Genomic DNA, 15,504 nt, shown 5'->3' with positions numbered 1-15,504 from the left:
CTTCTCCAGACTAGAGGTGGGCATTTCTGTTTCCCTGTCCGTATCGCTCAAACTCTGGGGGCTACATTTCAGATTCTTAAAGGACTCTTTGGCACTCTACTTAGGTAACAGCACCTGGCGGTGGGTTTGTGAGTTGTCCCCTGGACGCATTAGGTTAGGAAGGGTGAGGTGTAGCCATTTCTCCCGGCAGACAAACCGAGACTGCAGGAGTGGTCCTCTTGGGGAGCATCTCCCCTTGGTCTGAAGCGGAAAGAAGGAGAAACAGGACTGTTTTCTCTACTCCTCTGAATTCCCTCCAAGAGATTTTCCCTCTGGGACCTCTTCCTCTTCCTATGTAACCTGAAGTTGGGCGAGCAGAATTGAAAGTGGAAGGCCTCTTTGCCTACCTCATGGTAAGACCTGTGTGCATGTATCTAGAACTTCTCCTTAGAATGTGTGGGGACTTGTCCCCTAGTTGTTTTCAGCTTTGGGCCTTAGCAGAATTCAAAGGCGGTAAGACAAGTCCCATCTGGTAATCTGTTATACATACACATCTACCCATTTATAGTCCTAAACGGGGCTTTTTCATTTGGGTGATGGTTTACACATTTCTTGAACAGCTACATAACATTTTGGATGCTACATGGGGCTCTACCATAATTTGTGTAACCGTTCTTCTATTGATAGTTATTTAGGTAGGTCTTTGATATTGTAAGTGGTGTTGCAATGAATAATCCTTTGACATATATCCTTGTGTCCTTATGTAAGTATTCCTAGAAGTATGGTTGCTGATCCAAAAGGCCCACACATTTTACATTTTGATAGGAAGCACATTCTGTGTTCTAGTAGGTGGAGTCGATTTGCACTCCTACTAAAAGTCTCTGGGAGTGCCCAAACCCCTGCCTGCACTGAATATTGCCAGAATCATCTAATCGGTGAAAGATTGTACCTCATTGTCACCTTAATTTGCATCTCTCAGATCACTAATAAGGTTCAGCATCTTCTCATACACGTTTTAGTGATTTGTAATCGTGAATTATGTTTATATCTTTCGGTAATGTTGCCTTGTTTTCTATTTAGAACTCTTTGTGTGTTAGTCATAACTGCTTGAACATAAAATATGTTGCAAATCTTTTTCCCTGTTATTCTCCGGATGCTTTTATCGAAAATAGATTCTCAAAGCTAAAGAATTGTTCTGTCCTGAACCAACTTAGGTTGGTATCTGTGGAAAACAGAGTAATGAATTAGATTGGCCAAAGTAGTCTAGCTGCTATAACCGATTACCCCCAAGTTTCTGTAGCGCAATTCAGTCACGGTTATTTTTCACTTTTGCGCAAGTCCCACATGGGTGTCCCTGGTCCGTTCTTTTCCAAGGTGACCCGTGGGCCCAGGATCCTTCTATCTTGTGGTTCTGCTCTCTAGATTCTTGGAGTCTTTTCCATTTAGCGGGCATATGAGGAAGGAGAGAGCAGAGCATTTCACAGGATGTTTTATGTGCCAGGATTGGCAGTGACATACATCACTTACCCCACTATTCCCTTGGCTAGAGCACAATCATATGGCAAGGGACACTGGAAATGAGGTCCAGCTGTGAGCCTGCTGGAGTCTGTGCTATATAGTAGGTGGAGCATCTTAGCAAATATACATACGTCTTCCATTCTCATCGTGTTACTGAAGGAAGCCTAGTGGCTCTGGGATAGAATGCATAGGATGATCCCTGCCAGAGAGTTTTCAAAACACAGAGGACTGTTTGAATGCCAAGAATCATGATTCCCTTGGTTTGAAGTCTTGAATGTGTAACTTCCTTGTGGAACAGGATTTAGTGTTCTTCAAAGGGACAAGGGTTTCTTGTGGATTCTTTTACAGGAGGAAAAGATCATCTGTTAATTCTAAAACACTTCTGGAGGTTTTCCTGCCCTTCCCAGGCTCAGAGATTTTTAGTGTGGTGACTGGGTGGGGGGGCCGAGGTCAGGCAGGCCCTGTGAGGGTTGGAGTTAGGAGCAATGCAGGTGGGGAGGTGGTTGGCCGAGCGCCCATGGGCCAAGGTAGAGCTAGGGGAGAGTTGAAATAAACAAGTGTTAGGGTTGGGAGACCACTGTTGGGGTTTGAGAAGGGGTGACCTGGTAAGGGATAACTTTAATAACAGATCTGGGCAGAGAGAGGAGAAAGACAAAAGACAGACTGGAGCTGGGATTTCTGACTCAAGTTCAAAATGGGAGAGAGGGGGCAAAAGCTAAGGCTGGCGAGGGAATTGCTCCCCAAAAGTGGCACATGAATTTCCAGGCAAGTAGAACGTTTTGTTATCTTCAGCAGGCTTGACTCTAGGCCAGCCCTGTCACACCTTGGGCATTGCGATGTTCCCTAAGCCCACGCCTCTATGTCATTAGGAAGTAGTGCTTCCCCATCTGGGTGGTCATGTACCTGCAGGAGTTGTCCTGGGGCTGCCGTGTGGCTCTGGGGCCCTGAAGGGATTTGGCTACTTGGAGAAATGAGGGTTAGGTGTTCGCAGCTAGAATGCCGGTGAGGAGAACAGTGTCCGGTTCCCCATTTGCGAAATCAGAGGGCTGATCGGAACGACCTTCGACATCACAGTACAACATTCACATTCCTTTATTTTTTTTAACGTTTATTTATTTTGAGACAGACAGAGACAGAGCATGAACGGGGGAGGGGCAGAGAGAGAGGGAGACACAGAACTGGAAGCAGGCTCCAGGCTCTGAGCCATCAGCCCAGAGCCCGACGCGGGGCTCGAACTCACAGAACGTGAGATTGTGACCTGAGCTGAAGTCCGACGCTTAACCGACTGAGCCACCCAGGCGCCCCAACATTCACATTCCTTTAGATGGGATGTTGAGGCCAGCGAGAGTCACGACCTGTTCTTTGGGAAGGGGTAATTAGTCCCAGGACCAAGCGGAGGGAAACAGCAGCCTCTCCCCAAATTACTCAGGCTCCAGTGATGTCCCTGACCTCAGGCAAGTTACTTTCTCCCCCTGGGACTGTTTCCCCATCTGAAAAACAGGGTGGAATCTGTTGGGGTGATTTGCTATATACCTGCTCTGACTTTCTGTGACAAACACAGCATGTAAAAAACCTGAGTTTGCAGGAAAAGAGGGGTCGTGATGCAGTACGATCAGGGTGGCACTGAATTCAGGGATCATCGAGTCGTCTTTATGCTGCCATATATTGCTCAAAGACCTTCAGTCTCCCTCATCACTCACTTGGGAAGATAAGGATGTCCACGCAGAGTGCTTAGTGCTGTGTTCTGGTGGCTTTCGGGCCTGGAACCCCTCCATACCCCGATCCCAGCACATCTCTGATTTCTATCTGGTGGTCTTTCTGTGTTTGTTTCACCCTTTCAACTAAGGGTGATGGTCCCTTAGCTTTGAAATTTGGCTTTGCTCTATATCACAGAGTCCCCCATTCTTTCCAAAAACCATACTCCAAAGCTCATGGGTAAGTCCTAACCAGTCTCACACAGGCTCAGAGTCCTGAGTGTCCCCTGGGGAGAGTTACTGAACAGTTACTGTTACAGCACAGCATTTTGTCTTTCTGTTTTCTTTAAATGTTATTTAATTTTGAGAGAGAGACAGAGTGCATGAGCGCACACGAGAGGGGGAGGGACAGAGAGTGAGGGAGAACAGAATCTGAAGCAGGCTTCAGACTCTGAGCTGTTAGCACAGAGCCTGACGCAGGGTCTTGAACTCATGAACCGTGAGATCGTGACCTGACCTGAAGTCGGATGCTTAACCGACTGAGCCACCCAGGTGCCCCACTTTGTTTTTCTGTTTGACCAAACTTTGGAGGGTGGCAGATGATGGTCAAACGACCTTTAACTCTGAGGGGCTGAGAATTCTTTGGGAAAGTAATGTGAGTAGTGGCATTTCCAATGGCTAGGATTTACTAGATGCTGGGCCATCTTGGAGAATTCATTTGCCCCATATTTTACTAATATGCAAGGAGTTTGGCAATCAAATGTACACTGTTAGCAGCCAACAGGGTCTTGGACAGGGACTGGAAGAGGTCCTGGCTGATGTTCTGGTCCAGTCTTGGGCTATTATTCCTTAAAGTTCTCCCAACATTTGCAGATGTAGGATATTGTTATCATTTAAAAAAAAAAAAAAAAAGCTTGCACCGTTCAGGGTCAAGATGATTGAACAGAACACTGGGCTCATTTTTCCTTATGCCAGGCAGCCCCTTCTAATTTAGCAAGCAGGAATGGATGGTAGTCATTGAGGGAAGTGTTAAATTGGTTAATTAGCTTTTTCAGAATGGCTAGCCAAGTTCTCAGCTGGTATCACTCTCCACTTTGACCAGGCCTGTATGTCCTCTGCTTTATAAGGGCACATCTGGGAAAGAGAAACCAATCTACCAACCCAGAGAGACAACTGTGGGAGAGAAGCTTCTGTGAAGCAGAAAGAATTTTCTGGAAGAACTTTCTCATTCATGGAAACAACCCTAGGCTGTGGGCTCCTTGAGGGTAGGGTCCATGTTTTGATCACTATTGCTTCCAGTGAGTGTTGAGTGGCAGCATCTGGAATGCACAGGTGAACCCAGGGCTTCCCCCAATACCCATGGTAGATACTCCCAGGGCTGGGGTGCCTTCTTTGATGAGTAAAGCCCCACAGTGACTGCCCCATAATTTGGGGCACACATTCTGCTGTGTTCTGAAACCCACACTGTTTCTTACTTTTTTTATTCAACATGGTTTTTGAGACCTAGCCCTGTTCCTACCTGTAAACTATGATTTTTGACTGCTGTATAATACTTCATTATACATTTATACCAAATTCTCTAGAGAGGGGTATGTAGGTTGCCTCCAGCAACGAACTCCAATTCCTAGCTAGCTCGTTCAAAGTATATCCTTGTGCTTATCTTCTTCTGAAATGCAATCTGTCTTTATTTGTTTCATGTTTACTCAGATACTTTGAAGGATTAATTCATTGCTTTCTTAACTAGTTTGTAAGTTCCCTTTGATCAGGTAATCATAGTATCCACTTTTTAGGGTGGTCGTGGGTATGGATGAAATCATGCGTATGAAGTGCTTAGCACATTATCTGGCAAGCAGAACATTCTCAATAGATGGTATGAGCCCTCCAGAGCCTAGAACACATTAGAACTTTAATAAATACCAATTACAGTAATGAATGTTTAATGACCTCTGGTGATCTGGGGTCTTCTTCCTCATAAAACTAGGCCCCAGAACACTTGAAACATGAGTTATTCAGGAGATGGTAATTACGGTGGCCACCATTAATCCTCCCAAATGATTCCCCATTTACAGATGATAAAACTGAAACTCAGAGAGGTTATACATCTTGCTTATGGTCATTCAGCATTGTTAGTGGCAGAATTGGGGCTCAAACTCTGGTCTAGCTCGAAAGCTTTTATTCGTAGCTACCCTGCTATATTGCCCCCCTGCGGGAAAGTGTGCTTAGATTACCACCATTTCAGCAACAACGGCTTTTATTTTCTCCCTGTTATGGATAGCAAAGAACTTAAGATTTAATTAATGTTTACTGAAACTAACACGTGCCAGGCCCTGCCATGGCCATTTTTAGGGTCCATTTGTGGAACTTATTGAAAAGTGCTCCCTCTGGCCAGATACAGCTGTGGGCACATGGCTTGCTCAGTGGAATCTGGGCTGGATTCTGGCCTCTGCCTGTCTCCTCACCTGGGCACCTGTGTGCAGAACACACACTGGCCAGGTGTGCGCTGTGTCCCTACGAACTTGCCGTGTTTCCTCACTGTCGCGACGTTGAATCTTCCTCCCCACACCAGTCCAATGGGGCAAATGCAGTTCTACGTGACAGATGAAGAGAGTGCGGTTCAGAGTTGTGGCATTTCCAAGGCCGTATGGTCTCACGGTATCCAAATAGGAGCGTTCAAATCAGAGTCCTTGGACTCCAAATGCAGAGATTGATCAAATATGAAGCCGAGGGCTCCAGGAGGGTGACACTGCGGGAAGGGAAAAGAAATACAGGAATCCCTGGGCAGTGATTGGGCAGTGGACCGCCCAGTTTGACCGCTCGTGCTCGGATGACCCTTGTGTGCCTCTCTGGCGAGGGGTGGATATGGTCCACTGGAACCCCAGAGGAGACAAAGCGCCTGGCAGGCAAAAGCCCTCTGGTGCAGGATCATCATTGAGCTTGGGGCTGTGGAAAGTGAGTGCCTGGAGGGCATTATAAGCTCCTAGAACAGGCCTCAGGCTTCAGCGCACACCGCTACTTCTGCACAAGGGATTGGTAAATGTACCTGCATTTGCAGAGTGGCACTTGCTCGGCCAAGGCCCGAGAGATCTTTTCACTGGCTGAGTGGAGCGAGACAGGCTGTTGGAGAGCCGGGTCAAGAGGTTGGCCCCTGGAGAAACTGGAGGTTTCCTCATCCTCCTTGTCCTTCTGTGATTTTTCCAGGCCTTTGAAGATTGCATTTCTGATCTCTCTGCAGATGCTTCCGTGTCCCCAAGTCAAACAGAATGTTCTACAAAATCATTACCTCCAGGAGGTATCTGCACTGCCACATTGACAGGAGGAGTGTTATTCGCAGTAGGCAAGGCGTCCACTGGCAGGTGAATGGATAAAGAAGATGGAAGAGGCAGAATGGAATATTTATTATCCAGCCTTAAAAAAGCAGGAAATTCTGTCGTTGGTGACAATACGGTGGAACCTAGAAAGCGTTATACTGAGTGAAATAAGCCAGGCAGAAAGACAACGCGTGGTATGATTTGTATGTGGAATCTTAAAAACAAAAGTGTCGAATTTCTAGAAAGACAGTAGAAAGGGGCAAGGGGGGCGGGAGACCTAGGGCGGGTTTGGTAGTAGGGAGCAGGCGTTCAGTTACAAGATGAATGAGGTCTGAGGGTCTGATGTATAACGTGGTGACCATAGTTAGTAATGCTGTATTATATCATTGAGATTTGCTAAGAGAATAGAACTTAAGTGTTCTCTCTCACACAACAAAGGTAAAATGTGAGGTGATGTGTTAATTGACTCTGTGGGGGAGTCCTTTCGCAGTGTATACGTGCATCAAATCATTTTGTTGTACACTTCAAATATCTTACGATTTTATTTGTCAGTTATACTTCAGTAAAGCCAGGAGTGGGGAAGTGGGAACAAAGATTGTTCTAGAACACCACAGATTTTTCTGTCAGTGAAAGAGATATATATTTGGCGGGGGCATTCTCAAGTTACTCTTTGGAGGCATTTCTTCCTTCCAATGCTGGGACTTTTTCCCTCAAAAACCTGTGCCAGGTACTGGAAATACCATAGTAATATTTCCTGCCTCGATGGAGTGTACATCTAAAGGGAAGCAGATTAATAAACAAGAATTTACAATCCCGTATGAGAGCTAAAATAGGCACAATACTGGGGGAATCAGAGAAGGCTTCCTGGAGGAAGCAATATCTAACCTGAGTCCTGAAGGATGAGTACAACGTGGAACAGGAAGAGGGCTTCAGGGAGAAGGTGCATCCTGTGCAAAGGCCCAGAATAAGTCAAAGCCAACGCGCTTGAGGGACCAAAAGGTTGGGAAACAAAAGACTTTTCAGCGTTGTTGTTGTTGTTGTTGTTGTTGTTTTAGCTACATTCATGCATTTTGCCTTGTTCATGGGCAGTAGGGGTCCTGGAAGGAATTGGAACAAGGATTAACCTGCTGTGAAGTTGAGAAAACCACTTTGGCTCCTTGGGGCAGAGAATTGGGGTGGGGCAGCGAGGGCCATCCAGATGTGGGATTACTTAAGAAAACCTAGAAACACAAGTCTCACTGGCCAGGAGGAGAGAAGACTTCCCGCCCAGGGCGTTACCTCTAGATTCTCTGAAGCCCCCGAGGCTGGGAGAGCCCGAGGTTCTCCTGGCTCCCAACGAATGCTCTGCCCCAAAGCTTCCCCCGGCCCCTTCCCTTCCAAGAACCAGGCCTTCCCTACTGCGGCTGATCCTTCCTTCCCACATCCCCAGGGCCTCCAGACCCATCCCTCATATTTCTTCCTGTGCCCTTTAGTTTTCCTTCCGATTCTCCTCTGATCTTCTCTTGACCTCCCGGGACCGACACCGAGATAAATCTGTCTGCCTCTTGGAGGGGGAGCCCGGTTCCTTTCCAGATCTGGCCTGACACTTCCCCTTAGCTCAGCAGGGCCGAGGCAGCGGCTTCTGTCTGGCCTGGGACTGGGCAGAGAGGCAGTGAAGGAGCTCTAGTTGCTGGGAGGTCTTGCCATATAGACTTTGGAGAAGGCGAGAAGACCTGATTCTGGTCTCCTCCGTGAGGAGTGGTGTGTGTGTATCCTGTCTCAGTGGTTCTCCAGCCTGGCCATAAGATAGAAGCACCTTCTGGCGCCTTTTTTTTTTTTTTTTTTTTTTCAAAAAGGACTGGTTTTCCACCCCAGAGTCTGATTGTATCGTCATGGGAAGAACCCAGACCTCCATCATTTAAAACTGCCCAGGTGACTTTAAGGTGTGAATATCAGCGAAGACAGCTCTCCTAGCGGCATGTTTCAGAGATTCGTAGGCTGAGTGTCAGTTCCGGCAGCCTTTTGGCTGGGCTTGCCTTGGACAAATCATAGCCTGTCTGAGCCTCATGAGTTTTCACCTCTGGCGGGGGTAGTTAGTAAGGACCTACCCTGAAGATGGTGAGGGATCTGCCCAAGCTGGGCATTTGCGATGCTGGGCACATAGTTAGTGCCCAACTGTGAGCACTGACTGCTTCTCTTTCTTATCATTGTACTTCTAGTTATGCTTTGGCCTAGCCCTCCTGTTCCTTTTTCATGCCCAGCCACTCTCGCGCGAGTTAGACGATCAGATTTCTAACACTCGTATGTGAGAGGGTATGTGCTAAAGGAGAAAAGTGCAGGGTTAAAATTCTCACAAAATGACTCAGTAGAAAAGTTGTCTCCAGGGCCCCCAACCCCATGTCCTCTCCCTGTGCCCTCAGGCTTTAGACAGGAGTTGAGGCCAGTGGAGGTCCACGTACCGAATACAAAGCACTTCAGCACTGAAGGACCAAGCATGCCTCTCCAAGGAGCATGGAGAAAGAATTCTTCTGGAAACTCTTCCTTTAATAAGTGGCTTCCGTGCCATTATACAATAAGACTTTCCGTAGCTTTCCTGTCAGAGTGTGTTCCATTGGTCTCTAGATGGTTTAGTCTCTACACCTGTGTGGGCTTTGCCTATGGGTGGACGCTGAGACCCCTCTCGCTTCCTTACTTTGGCTGTGATTCAGGGGCTCATGCTGGGTAGCGTGGTGGGGGGAAGAGTGACTTCTTCTGGGCAAGGTAGCTCTGCAAAGACTCCATCCCCTTCCTCCAGTATCATAAGCGTGTTTCGCTGGGCACAGCAGAAATGTCAGCAGAGGAGAGAAAGGTCAGCGAAAACTCATCACCCTTCCAGGAGAAAAAGCTCACGACACACTTTTCAATGATGAAAGGAGCGATGTGTCTCTCTCAAAATATTTGAGACGCAGAGATAGGCAGTGGTGCTCCAGAGCAGCTGAAACTGAGGCCCAGAGAGAGGCTCAGAGGGCCAAGTGACAGCTAATGGGAGACACCCCTGCGTCACAGCCATTGTGATAGAATTCTAGCTTTATTTTTTTAAGTTTACATATTTATTTTGAGAGAGAGGGTGGGGGAGAGAGAGAGAGAGCATGAGCGGGAGAAGGGCAGAGATTGAGGAGAGAGAGAATCCCAAGCAGGAGAGAGAGAATTCCAAGCAGGCTCCCGACTGTCAGCACAGAGCCAGACTCGGGGCTCGATCTCACAGGGCTGTGAGCTCATGACCTAAGCCAAAGTCAAGAGTCAGAGGCTTACCCGACTGAGCCACCCAGGTGCCCCAGCTCTGATAGAATTCTAACCCAGAGGGTATTGGTTGCCTTTCCATACAGACCAGGCTCTCCATGAAGGCAGAAAACAATGCTTTCAAATATGAGCCCTAAATGGATTGAGCTAAATGGATATGAGCCTTAATGGATTCAGAAACTTTCAGTTTCTGAAAGTTAAGCTATTTTAAGAAGCAGTACATTATCCCGAAGACTTTTTAAATGCTATGACAGCACCTGGATGTCCTATGCATTGAATCACTTCGTAATTCAACAAACACGAGTTGTCTTAGTGAGTATCTGCGTCTTCTGTTTTGCCACAAATACATCACAGGGGCAGACCTTGCAACGGCAGGCATGGATTTAACTATGTGTCCTGGAGAACTGAATGACCAGTTCACCACATAAAAAAGCTCTAATGCAAAATTAAAAACTATCATAACTTGGCATTAATCATTAACAATTATAAAAAATTATTATGACTTCAAAATTAATTTTTATTGTTTCCATTAAACTTTATTTAACAATGGTTAATTATTTCTGCTGAGCCAACCTGGCAATACAGTTAGTGAAAGAAAATATGTCAAGTGCACAGTGTCAGACATTTAAATACGTACACCAGAGGGGCGTCTGGCTGGCTCAGTCAGAAGAGCACGCAACTCTTGATCTCGGGGTCATGGGTTCAAGCTCCACATTGGGTATACAGATTACTAAAAAAAAAAAAGCAAAACAAAAAAAACACAACCAATAATATTAAACTTTCAAAAAGTACATGAATAAATACATAGACAAGAAACGATGGTTTTCATTTTATCATGGGAAAATTATTATTTTTCCAAAAGATGAAGAAAGCATTTTGGGAAGACTTAGTTTTTACGAAAAAGGAATGAATATGGTACTAATCTAATAGCTAGTCTGGGGGCGCCTGGGTAGCTCAGTCGGTTGGGCGTCCGACTTCAGCTCAGGTCACGATCTCTCGGTCCGTGAGTTCGAGCCCTGCGTCGGGCTCTGGGCTGACGGCTCAGAGCCTGGAGCCTGCTTCCGATTCTGTATCTCCTTCTCTCTCTGCCCCTCCCCCGTTCTGCTCTCTCTCTGTCTCAAAAATAAATAAACGTTAAAAAAAAATAAATGGCTAATAGCTAGTCTGATAGTCTAGGAATCACAGTATCCATGATTTCAAATCTAGATGTTCACTGGGTTTTGCCATTTCCTTTTTTTTTTTAATATTTATATATTTACTTAGAGAGGGAGAGAGAGAGAGCATGATCAGGGGAGGGGCAGAGAGAGAGAGAGGGAGACAGAGGATCTGAAGCAGGCTCCAGGCTCTGTACTGACAGCAGAGAGCCTGATGCGAGGCTCGAACTCACGAACTATGAGATCGTGACCCGAGCTGAAGTCGGATGATTCACCGACTGAGCCACCCAGGCGCCCAGCTTTGCCATTTCTTGAATGATCGATCCTATTAGCAGCAGCTACTACAACTATTATTGTAAGTATTATTAGTAGTATGGTCCCATTTGTCGTTGGCATCATTTATTTCTGCTTGCACAGGATCCCAGCCTCAGGCCCTGGATACTGTTTAGATTTTCCTTTGGATAATTACCCCTCCTCATTGGATTTGGTCTCGGATGGGATGTGAAAGTGTCAACCCTCCTTTGGAGGGTGACTCCATGTTAATGGAGCTGATTCATCCTGACAGCAACACCTGGAAGATACCGTCATTAGTTCCTGGGACTTACCTGGGCGCTCTCCTGACTCCTGCTTCCTGGTTCCTTCCAAAGCTTGACCAGTCAACCTGTCCATTGAGTCCCTCTACTGTCTCCAAACCACTCATCACATGTTCTGTTCTTTTTCCCCAGAGGTGATTTGTTTTGCTTGGTAATCAACTCTTACGTAATGTGCAGGAAGTATTATTAGTAAAAGCAGCTCTGATCGTCACTGCCTTTGTTCTCAAACTCATAGTAGCAATAACTACCTTTTACTTCCTATGTACTATGTTCTGGACCCTCTTCTTCTTCTTTTTTTTTAATGTTTATTTATTTTTGAGAGACACAGAGACAGAATGCGAGTGGGTTAGGGGCAGAGAGAGAGACACAGAAGCAGAAGCAGGCTCCAGGCTCCGAGCCGTCAGCACAGAGCCCGACGCGGGGCTCGAACTCACGAGCTGTGAGATCATGACCTGAGCCCAAGTTGGACGCTCAACCGACTGAGCCACCCAGGCGCCCCAGGACACTCTTCTAAGTAGTATTCCATCGTACCCTCATGACAACCCTGGGACGTAGCAGATACACACCATCGTCACCCCAAATGATGCTAGCAAATGTGGTGTCCCCAGCTGTGGCACAGACACCCTCGATCCCTAGGCTGCTTTGCTCTGAAATGACTCAGACAAGTGCCTGGCAACGTGTGAATCCCTTTATTTATATCAATCACCTCTTGAATTTTTGCAGAACCAATCATGTCTCAGTATGAGTTCTGTGTGCAGTTCTACAGGTGAGGAAACAGGGGCTCAGGTGGGTTAAATGCTTTGTGCAAGGTCACTCAGCTACTCACATTCCAGAGCAAAGCCATGGAGGAGAAAGGTCTGAGCCTGTCGGGAGAAGGATGAAGGAAACGGCCAGGTCTGTCCAGACTTAACCTCACTCACTGTGAGCAGAACAAAAGAACCTTTAAAAATGCGGAGAACTGGGCTGCCTTTGCAGAAATCCCCGGAGGTTTCAGCGGAAAGGGAAAACTTCCTTGTACTGAGATAACTTTGAAACCCTCACATCTAGGCCAGTTTTTTTTTTTCTTTCTTTGTTTCTTTCTTTCTTTTTTTTTCTGTCTCCTTTCTTCTTTGAGAATTCCAGACCTGATTAGATCATGCTCTGGACTGAGTCAGCCAAGGGCCATGGTTTCAATCACTGTGATCCTGATGACCTTACAAGAACATCTTAAAAGGATAAATCTATTTGTTTTACACTGAGATAATGGAAAATAAAGCAACCCCCGCTCCTCTCCAGGAGACCTTGCTTGCCAACTTGGTTTTCGTAACATACTTTTACAGTTGATTTATCTCCTCTGAAAAATGAGATTCAAAAACTAAAAAATAAAGAAGCCCTTAGTAGTGCCTGTGCCAAAAACAATGGCAAAAGCCAAGACCGTCTTCACAGAGCCTGTTACCAGAATTGGCAGGTTGATGTGCTTCCAGACATGGGAACAAAGACCCCAAATTCCATGGAGTCTGGGGAAACTTTCAGCGGCTGTATTTCCAGGGGAGTGAGTGAGGTGGAAAGTACTGTGTGGCTGCTGTTTGGCCCCCACCCTCGGCACCAAATCCCAAGGGAATTTTGGCCCTCACCCCAAACTCCTAGGGCAAGTGGGGTTGGCAATTTGAAATTTGTACCCAGGAGGTAGATAGGGTCATCTTGAGAGGATTATCTGGCTGGGGTGATTTTTCCAGGGGATGCTGACAGGGGCGGTGTGGGAGGTACTCAGGGTGATGGCGGAAGGACAAGTGATTTCCATCTGTCCTGCCTTTTGTAGCAGTTATTTCTAGGGGAACACAACTTTTCACAAGCGTGGAAGGATGGGATTGCCATTGACTTACTGTCTCTTTTTGGTAAAATGGGGGTAGTCTGGCACCTAACTCAGCCAAATGGGAGGCTTACATGAGGTGACAATGCATGCATCGTGCCTGGCATAGGGTGAGTGCCTGGGAAATGGTAGGTTCTTACCGTTACCCCCTCCCAGCTGCTTTTGAGCTGAATCACTCTGTGGTCCCACATATGGCCACTGGTCTGCCTTCAGGCGGCTGTGGCCTACTTAGATCACCTCCACATCTCCTCCTGTACTAATACCCTATTGCCCAAGGCCATTCCCCCCCTTTTATAGGTGGATAAAGAAACTGATGCCCCGGAAGGTTGTGCGACTTATTCAAAGTCACACAATTAGTAAATCTAACTCTATTGTTACCAGCTATCTGTTGCCGCATAACAAATTACCCCAAACGTAGCCTCTTAAAGCAATAAGCATGTAGTATCTGACACATTGTCTGAGGCTTAGGGATCCGGGAGCAGCTTAGGTGTGTGGTTCCGGCTCAGGGCCTCCCACGGGGTTGCAGTCATGGCATCGACCAGGCCTGCAGTCAACCAAAGGCTTGGTTGGCCTGGAGAATCTGCCTGCAACTCACTTACATGGCTGTTGGCCAGAGGCCTCCTAGTGCCTTGGCACGTGAGGTTCCCCACGCAGCGGCTCATGACTTCCCCCAGAACAAGTGATCCAAGAGAGAATGCGGACGGAAGCACAGTGGAACCTAATCTCAGAGGTGATGTAACATCACTCCTCCTGTGTGCTGTTGGTCACACAGACCAAGGCAGGTGTGCGGTAAGAGGGGACTCTGTGTGCATGGGCGCAACTTCAGGGGGTGGAGGCAGTGGACACCATGTTGGAAACGGGCTACCACCTACCCCTGGCTACTACACACGACAAGGACAGAAGTCCTTCACGTGACCCACAGCGATCTGTGTCCCTCCCCAGCCTCACTCATTGCCCCCTGGGTTCCAGTTCACATTGGCCTCATTCCTCACGTATCCCACGTTCCCGCCCAGCCTGCCTTTGTGTGGTGCTCTTTCCACCTAGACCACTGCTGTGTCACTCTGTCTCAGCAGTTCCTCTCTGACCTTTAAAGCTCAGCCCTGCCGGCGTGCCTCCAAGAAGCCCTCCCAGATGCCCCAGCCTAGGTCTGCTCTTCCGGTCACATGCACTGTGTTGGCAATAATCGAGTCACGAATCGGCTCACTAATTAATTGATAGTACCAGAGCATGTGGTCTGACGGGCAGGGAGCACAGACCATAAAGTCAGGCCTGCGTTCCAGTTTCTTCACTCAGAATCCTGAGTCCATAACCTTGATAACCACTTAAGATTTTTGTTTAATGTTTATTTAATTTTGAGAGACAGAGAGCATGAGGGAGGGAGGGGGAGAGAGAGGGGGAGACACAGAATCCAAAGCAGGCTCCAGGCTCTGAGCTGTCAGCACAGAGTCCGATGTGGGGCTCGCACCCACAGACTGCAAGCTCGTGACCTGAGCAGAAGTCGGATGCTTAACCGACTGAGTCACCCGGGTGCCCCTTCATAAACGCCTTTTAACGCCTATTCCTAGCAGGAGAAAAATAGCTATTTTGTACCTTGTCCTTCTACAAGGCTCTTTTCATTAGTTCTAAAACTAGGATCATGCTCATTTTCCAGACTGAGCATCTAGCCTGTGGGTTTGCTTCCAGACCCCCTACATTAACCACAAGAAAGCACTTTCTTACAGTATGATCTTTTATTTCCTTATTAATTTGATTCGTACTTGTCAGCAAGTACAGAGTTTTAAAAGTTGCCAGCACCGTTCTTTGTCACAGGTTTTCTTTGGAGATCAAGTCCTGCTTGTAGAATACATTTGGGGGAGAAGAGAATTCTGTTTTTATTTTTTTATTTAAAACATTTTTTTCTAATGTTTATTTATTTTTGAGACAGAGAGAGACAGAGCACGAACGGGGGAGGGTCAGAGAGAGAGGGAGACACAGAATCCGAAGCAGGCTCCAGGCTCTGAGCTGTCAGCACAGAGCCCGACCCGGGGCTCGAACTCACAGACCGCGAGATCATGACCTGAGCCGGAGTCGGAAACTCAACCGACTGAATCACCCAGGCGCCCTGAGAATTCTCTGTTTTTAGCCAGTCTTGCAATTTGGCCCACTGGACGG

The 15,504-nt window shown here is 47.1% G+C and overlaps 1 protein-coding gene across 1 annotated transcript in view; it reads left to right on the top strand.

The window, feature by feature from the left end:
• PAMR1 (peptidase domain containing associated with muscle regeneration 1) overlaps window positions 1–15,504 on the top strand; it is a 160,680-nt gene that overhangs the window by 51,766 nt on the left and 93,410 nt on the right.

This window comes from Neofelis nebulosa, chromosome 10 (assembly GCF_028018385.1).
Source record: "Neofelis nebulosa isolate mNeoNeb1 chromosome 10, mNeoNeb1.pri, whole genome shotgun sequence".
In the NCBI taxonomy this organism is placed as follows: domain Eukaryota; kingdom Metazoa; phylum Chordata; class Mammalia; order Carnivora; family Felidae; genus Neofelis; species Neofelis nebulosa.
This window is presented reverse-complemented; position numbering and strand designations above follow the sequence as displayed.